Raw genomic sequence first — 9,516 nt, forward strand, 5'->3', positions numbered from 1 at the left:
GTATCGACTAGATACAGTATTGTAGTTGGTATCATTACAGTGGATGTTAGGTGTGGATCCACCTATGGCGTTTGTTTACATTTTGACGCCGGTGAGCTACGGTGTGTAGTGAAGCATGTTTAACTATTCCTCGTCCTGCAGGGATGATACTTGTAAGAAACGTACTTTATTTTTCGCCATGGAGGCGAGGATTAGTGATTTAGAAGTAGCTAAAACACTGCCAACGGCTAGCTAGCTAGCCATGTCTTAAAGCACCTCTTCCTGAGGGCGTTTCAGTGTTATAACTTCACCTTTATCGTTAGTTTTTAAGCCAAAATGCGTCCGTTCTCCCTTTTCTGTCTACACGCTGTGTCTGCTTGTAAGTACTCATGATTGTGCGCTGCCGAACATGCTCCTCTGCTCGTAAACCAGCAATGACACTACGTGACGACGACGGGGGCGCGAGGGGGTGCGGGACCGGTAGTTTTCAGAGGCAGTATAGTACCGAATATGATTAATTAGTATCGCGGTACTAATCTAATACCGTTATACCGTACAAACCTAGTCTGTACATTCAAACAAAACAAATCTGTGACAACAGAGAAAGACTTAAACATTTGTAAGAAACAACAAACAGGGCGATGAATGACTTGGATAAGTGTGTACCCTCCAACATCCAATTCCCACCTCTTCTTGTCCCCGTTCATCTGGTGTGACAATGGCACATCGGAGAGAGAGAGGGAGAGAGAGAGAGAGAGAGAGAGAGAGAGAGAGAGAGAGAGAGAGAGAGAGAGAGAGAGAGAGAGAGAGAGAGAGACATCAAGCTGCAAAAAGACTGACAGCCTGCTCCTGTTTACAGTGTGTTACCACGGCAACATGTCCATCAATCACACCTCGCCGTGATGGCCTGACCCACGCTTTCTGCCACAGAGCAGAGCTGCAAAGATGAAGCCTTTTTCATTTTACATACTGACATACACGCACGCACACACACACGCATGCACACTCACACACACATGCAATCGTGCTCCTTCTGATTCACAAGTACACACACACTTTTGCACAGATTACTCAAAATGTGCATGCACACAGTACACATGCCAGCTAACACACATGTACAGAATGTGCACACAATCCAAACACACGTTTGCCATTTTCTGTAATTGACACAGTCTAAGAGTCAATTTGTATCCCTCTGTTCTCAGATAAGACACAACACGCATCATGACTGGAAACAAACATAAGACCAGTTTGGGCTTTTGTGACTGCTGACACAAGTAATATTCTAAATTAGATGATGTTTAATTTGTTTTATTGTCGAGGAGGCTTAGGAACAATCCAAAAAACAGAACATTTTATAAATACATACTGTTTAAGAAGGCATATAATCTAACCTAAAGGACCTCCAGGGTGTTCCGTTACCATGGCAACACCCCACACTGACCTTGTACGACAAACCTTTAGTACAGGGGTGTCAAACTCATTTTAGATGGGGGGCCACATGGAGAAAAATCTACTCCCAAGTGGGCCGGACTGGTAAAATCACGGCACGATAACTTAAAAATAAAGACAACTTCAGATTGTTTCCTTTGTTTAAAAATAGAACAAGCACATTCTGGAAATGTACAAATCATAATGTTGTTTTTTTTTTTTTTACACTTACATGTTGCGGTTAACAGTATTCTACCTTTATTTGTCGTTATTTATACTTGTTTAAGTCGGGGTCCACGTTAAACAAGTTGAAAAACTTATTCGGGTGTTACCATTTAGTGGTCAATGGTACGGAATATGTACTGTACTGTGCAATCTACTAATAAAAGTCTCAATCAATCAATCAATCAATCAAAGAAAATATATTTTTTAAACTTTGTGTCTTAAAGTGACAATGTAAACATTGTGTTTAACAAGTGTCAAACAATGATGTTCACTTAAGTGTCTTGAAACAGCAGATGTTCCCGGAATATTCTTTGCACTTAAAAATACTTGTTTGTAGTAAAGTTAAAAGTTAAAGCACCACTGATAGTCACACACACACTAGGTGTGGTGAAATTACCCTCTGCATTTGACCCATCCCCTTGTTCCACCCCCTGGGAGGTTAAGGGGAGCAGTGAGCAGCAGCGGTGGCCGTGCTCAGGAATCATTTCGGTGATTTAACCCCCAATTCCAACCCTTGATGCTGAGTGTCAAGCAGGGAGGTATTTTTTAAAATGTTTTTTAAATATTTTTATAGTGTTTGGTATGACTCGGCCAGGGTTTGAACTCACGACCTACTGATCTCAGGGCGGACACTCTAGCCACTGAGCAGGGCCTTGTAGTTAGAGTAATAATATATATATATATATATATATATATATATATATATATATATATATATGTGTGTATTGACATTATCAATACACATTTATAAAAAATTAAAAAAAAAGAACAATAGTGTCTATATACTGTGTGTGTGTAGTGGCTTACACTTGCATCACATCTCATAAACTTGACAACACGCTGTGTCCAATATTAATACAAATAAAATAAGTCATATTTTTGGTTCATTTAATAGTTAAAACAAATTTACATTATTGCAATCAGTTGATAAAACATTGTCCTTTACAATTATAAAAGCTTTTTTCAAAAATCTACTACTCTACTTGCATGTCAGCAGACTGGGGTAGATCCTGCTGAAATCCTATGTATTGAATGAATAGAGAATAGTTTTGAATCGGGAAAAAAATCGTTTTTGAATTGAGAATCGTATTGAATTGAAAAAAAAAAAAGATTTTGAATCGAATCGTGACCCCAAGAATTGATATCGAATTGAGTTAATGGACACCCAAAGATTCACAGCCCTAATATATATATATATATATGCTATATATATACATATGCTATATATATATATATATATATATATATATATATATACATATATGCTATATATATATATATATATATATATATATATATATACATATATATATATATATATATATATATATATATATATATATATATATATATATATATATATAACATATATATATATATATATATATATATATATATATATATATATATATATGTTATATATATGTATATATATATATATATATATATATATATACAGTATGTATGTATATATATATATATATATATATATATATATATATATATATATATATATATATATATATATATATATATATATATATATACATACATACATACATACATACATACATACATACATATATATATATATATATATATATATATATATATATATATATATATATATATATATATATATATATATATATATATATATATATATATATATGCACACATATACATAGTAATAAATATGATGACAACATTTTAGCATCATGTTTGTGTTCAATTACAGTAAATGTGTTAATCCTAAACATTCCTGCCACTTCATTTTACACACTGTAACATTTTTACCAAGTCTTTTTTTTGTTTTAATATATACTACAATAATATCCTGCCGTGGCCTTAGTACCATGATAGTATCGTACTGTGAGATTTTGATACCGTTGCGTCCCTATGAATTCCTCTATTCAATTCCGTCAGTTACTGTAAATTGGGTAGGTTTCTACTCCCTGTTTTCATTTACATTCCTATCTGGTATAGCATGTTATGTTGTTTTCAAACGGGATGCAGAAGCAGAAATAAAAGAGAGTATCTCATAGTGGAGTGATTACCAACCGCTGTGGCGCAGCACATTAGTGTGCCATGTGAGATCATCAGGTGTGCCGTTTGGAAATGATCCATTTTATTAACTTAATTATTTACGAGAGATAATGTAACTTTGTTCATCTATCAATGCCAGATAGAACAATTAAATGTTGTATCTAGCAGAAGGTGCATAATTCAACTATGTATCCAAGCTGATGCCATTCATACAACATTAATGGCACGCTTCTTGGTATGTTGTCAGGTTTTTCTAACCTTAGCTCAATAAAGGTTGTGAAAATCTTGGATAGGGTGTCACTTTTTTTTTTTTTTTTTGCATGCACTTCCTCTGTGCCCGGAACACCTGAACATCACACTATCAACAGGACGACATGCTGTTATGTATCTGAGATAATGTATGAATGTTCCTCAGATGCCTTTGGATAAGAGGGCTCTTATGAGGGCAAAGTAAGTGCTGATGGCGGCGACACAAGGAGGCAACAAGTCATTGAGGAAGATGAAGTCCTCAGACACTATTGCTCTATTTTGAGGCTGTTTTTGCCGCCAGTAATTGCCTGGTGGATTGATGCCGAACAACGCTGCATCCCACCGACCGTAATCAAGACTCATTATTCATCCGTTAGCACCCTAATCTGCGTATTGGAGACATGATGGGATGGCAAATCCTAGAGACCGTGTGTGACCATTGCTGCGGTCTCGCTTCCACCTCACCATCACTTTGTCTCTTTTGAATCAGCCGCCATCCTTTTTGCCCTTTCTTTTTCACATCACAGCCTGCCAGACGCAGCTTTTCGTCTCTCTTGCACTCCTTCACTACCATCAAACACATTACTTCCATCAAAAACTGCTTCAGTGGGGCTGAAATCACAGGACGTGTCTTGATTATCCTGCAGACGTGTTCCTCTATGAGTTAACTTTTGTAAAAAAAAAACACAGTCCTCAGTCGGTAATAAGGCCTTAACAACATCCATTCTTCTGCCTCTCTTGGAAATCCAAAGGGGGTGACAAAGAGCTAATTTCTGCCATTATTACCATACAGACATTACACCGTTAATCTGCAATAAGTGAAATTCATTACACTGATGAAGGGGTCTCTTGGAGCAGCTCAGGGAGACAGGGTGAGAAGAAAGAAGAGAGCTGATCAATAACTCAATCTTCCGCCCTGCATGGGGCTCCATCTCCTCGCTGGAAGACGAGTGGCATGAGCCACAGCCCACACGGTCCACATTCTAACAGCCTATTGCGCGATCAATGGACACAATCTAATCAGCCCCTATCACCACCACTGACTTTTAGCATGTAGGGACCGGCATAATAGCATTAGCAGGAAGGCTGTGTAAGATTGCGGTGCACTGCTGAAGTCCGAAGTCCTACAGTCAGAACAAAACATAGCTAATAACTAGAGATGTCCGATAATATCGGCCTACCGATATTATCGGCCGATATATGCGTTAAAATGTAATATCGGAAATTATTGGTATCGTTTTTTTAATTATCGGTATCGTTTTTTAAAATTTTTTTTTATTAAATCAACATAAAAAACACAAGATACACTTACAATTAGTGCACCAACCCAAAAAACCTCCCTCCCCCATTTACACTCATTCACACAAAAGGGTTGTTTCTTTCTGTTATTAATATTCTGGTTCCTACATTATATATCAATATATATCAATACAGTCTGCAAGGGATACAGTCCGTAAGCACACATGATTGTGCGTGCTGCTGGTCCATTAATAGTGCTAACCTTTAACAGTTAATTTGACTAATTTTCATTCATTACTAGTTTCTATGTAACTGTTTTTATATTGTTGTACTTTCTTTTTTATTCAAGAAAATGTTTTTAATTTAGTTATCTTATTTTACTATTTTTAAAAAAAAAGTACCTGGTTGTCCAAATTAGGCATAATAATGTGTTAATTCCACGACTGCATATATCGGTTGATATCGGTATCGGTAATTAAAGAGTTGGACAATATCGGAATATCGGATATCGGCAAAAAGCCATTATCGGACATCCCTACTAATAACTGTTCAACACAGAATCGGATACAAAATAAAGGCACAAAAAGCAAACGGGTTCTTTTACTAGAGACAGGCTATATTGTCATTCATTAATATGCCTTCAGCATTTCACAAATAAATTACCATTTCACAATAAATATTTATCTTCTGACCTTATCAATGATCTTGGGGGGTCCCGGCCCCCAGCTAGGGAGTCATTGCACTGCACTGACTGAAGACTGTTTATTGAGCAATCAGTGGGTGCTTTTTTTTACTAAGAGTCACAAGAATTACAGAAGCATCGATTGTGTTTTAATATTCTTTCGGGTGGAAATATTTCCCCTGTAAAAAAACAAAAAAACATTTTTACTGTAGTTTTCATTCCTGGGTTTGTTTGATTGCATTTGAAATTGAGGATGTCAAGTTTTCTTATGTCCTGTCAGCTTCCATTTTTGCACAGGTCAAACTAAGATTACAGCATCCCATATGTGAGTGCTTAAAATAAATGCATGCATGCTTTATCATAATTTTACTATAATTTTATCGGAAGGATATAATAGTGTAGTGGTTGACTAGCGTTGCAGGCAGCTGGGTTCAGTCCCCACTCAGTGAGTGTGAATGGTTGTCTGTCGCTATGTGTGCCTGGTGATTGACGGGCGAGCAGTCTTGGGTGCAGTCCGCATTGTGCCAGGTAAAGTAGTAGAAAATGAATGGAGGGAAAATGTCTTAAACCCTGCGAAAAGTAAATATAGGGCCCGGTCTACTTAAGGCCAGTTTGTGTAAAAAGCTCAGGCTTTCAATTTAAAGAAGCTATTTGTTTGAAAGTATTTTTTATATTTTTAAAAACAGCACGGTGGAAGAGGGGTTAGTGCGTCTGCCTCACAATACGAAGGTCCTGAGTAGTCCTGGGTTCAATCCCGGGCTCGGGATCTTTCTGTGTGGAGTTTGCATGTCCTCCCCATGACTGCGTGGGTTCCCTCCGGGTACTCCGGCTTCCTCCCACCTCCAAAGACATGCACCTGGGGATAGGTTGATTGGCAACCCTAAATTGGCCCTAGTGTGTGAATGTGAGTGTGAATGTTGTCTGTCTATCTGTGTTGGCCCTGCGATGAGGTGGCGACTTGTCCGGGGTGTAACCCCGCCTTCCGCCCGATTGTAGCTGAGATAGGCTCCAGCGCCCCCGCGACCCCGAAGGGAATAAGCGGTAGAAAATGGATGGATAAAAACAGCAGAGACTATTGGTTGAAGCAGTCATATCCTTTGGATTTAGTTACAGTAAATTAGGGCTGTCAAATTTAATCCATAACTCATGCGATTAATCCCAAAAATTAAAGTATATATATAAATACACACACAAATATGTATTTGGGGTGTAACGAATAATTGATGCATCGATCGATCGATTTATATTCCTAAATTTCAAGTATATCGATCCGTGCTCGGCAAGTTTTGCTTCCAAGAGATAGGTATCAATCCAAGATTGTTTTAAAAAAGAAAGGCAAACTTTATATTAGGTTTAACACTGGTAATTATAAATATGTTAAACGTAAAATCTATTTTCAACAAAACCAAGATGGCGGATGTCTACAATGGTCGAGAAAGGTCATAACAAACGCAAATGCCTCAAGAGAATAGAGTAAAATCAGTGATGTGTGTGTGTGCCTTTAAGAGGTGGTGTTGTTGTGTGTGACATGCGCAGGAGTGGCAGACTACTGATCAGAGTCCCGCGAGACTTTGGGTGTTTGGGTGTGGAGTGTCTAAACATGAGTTGTGACGAACAGCAGCTCATGTATACATATTTTGACTCCCTGAATTTGTTACGGCTTGTTAAAAAAAGCGAGAATTAAACTCTGACTGTGTCCCTCATTCTCCATTGAATTACAACATCATAACTTTCAGCTACAGCATGATTGCAAAAGCCACAACAAATACAAAAGACACTACATAATATGATAAAAGTGGCAACACAACTTTAAACCACAGCCGACAGCGGGGCAAGTTACCGCAATGCACCGACTCCTGGAACACAAGGAGAAGTAATTTGATGAGAGACCGAATACTTTGAAGAGATGGATCAAGGTGGCTATGGAATTTAGGAAGCGAGGGAAAAACGCCATCAACAGGGATGAGGGAGCTTACAAGCTTCTGCACCCCTGGGGCGCTGTCCGTCATCGGCAACACAAGGGCGCAGAACAGATACTGTATGGCCGGGTCGGGGAACTGCATTGACCACTAATTGTTGTTTATTTGCCTGATGTATCGATAAATAATGTATACTTAATTCCCCTACAAGAAATATCAGGGATATAGGAAACTTCACCTGCCGTGTCCAGTATCCAGTATTTATTTATTTCACTCTTTTTGTGTTTGGGTTTTTTTTGCTAAAAAGTTATTGAATCCATTTCAACTCACTCAATCGTTTCAGATCGTATCGCTCTAAAAAAAATAACATCGTCCCAGAATCGAAATCGGCAACCACAAATATATATATATATATATATATATATATATATATATATATATATATATATATATATATATATATATATAAATATATATACTGTATATATATATACAGTATATATGTATGTATAAATATATATATATATATATATATATATATATATATATATATATATATATATATATATATATATATATACACACACACACACACACACACACACACACACACACACACACACACACACACACACACACACACACACACACACACACACACACACACACACACACACACACACACACACACACACACACACACACACACACACACACACACACACACAGTACAGGCCAAAAGTTTGGACACACCTTCTCATGTAATGCGTTTTCTTTATTTTCATGACTATTTACATTGTAGATTGTCACTGAAGGCATCAAAACTATGAATGAACACATGTGGAGTTATGTACTTAACAAAAAAGGTGAAATGACTGAAAACATGTTTTATATTCGAGTTTCTTCAAAATAGCCACCCTTTGCTCCAATTACCGTTTTGCACACTCTTGGCATTCTCTTGATGAGCTTCAAGAGGTAGTCACCTGAAAGGGTTTTCAATTCACAGATGTCATAGTTTTGATGCCTTCAGTGACAATCTACAATCTAAATAGTCATGAAAATAAAGAAAACACATTGAAATGAGAGAGTGTGTCCAAACTTTTGGCCTGTACTGTATATAATATACATTTATGTATAAATACATATATATATATATATCTATATATATATATATATATATATCTATATATATATATATCTATATATATATATATATATAGATATATATATATATATATATATATATGATAAATTATTATAATATATAATATGTATATATACACTACCGTTCAAAAGTTTAGGGTCACCCAAACAATTTTGTGGAATAGCCTTAATTTCTAAGAACAAGAATAGATTGTCGAGTTTCAGATGAAAGTTATCTTTTTCTGGCCATTTTGAGCGTTTAATTGACCCCACAAATGTGATGTTCCAGAAACTCAATCTGCTCAAAGGAAGGTCAGTTTTGTAGCTTCTGTAACGAGCTAAACTGTTTTCAGATGTGTGAACATGATTGCACAAGGGTTTTCTAATCATCAATTAGCTTTCTAAGCCAATTAGCAAACACATTGTACCATTAGAACACTGGAGTGATAGTTGCTGGAAATGGGCCTCTATACACCTACGTAGATATTGCACCAAAAACCAGACATTTGCAGCTAGAATAGTCATTTACCACATTAGCAATGTATAGAGTGTATTTCTTTAAAGTTAAGACTAGTTTAAAGTTATCTTCATTGAAAAGTACAG

Source organism: Entelurus aequoreus, linkage group LG11 (genome assembly GCF_033978785.1).
Source record: "Entelurus aequoreus isolate RoL-2023_Sb linkage group LG11, RoL_Eaeq_v1.1, whole genome shotgun sequence".
Classification (NCBI taxonomy): domain Eukaryota; kingdom Metazoa; phylum Chordata; class Actinopteri; order Syngnathiformes; family Syngnathidae; genus Entelurus; species Entelurus aequoreus.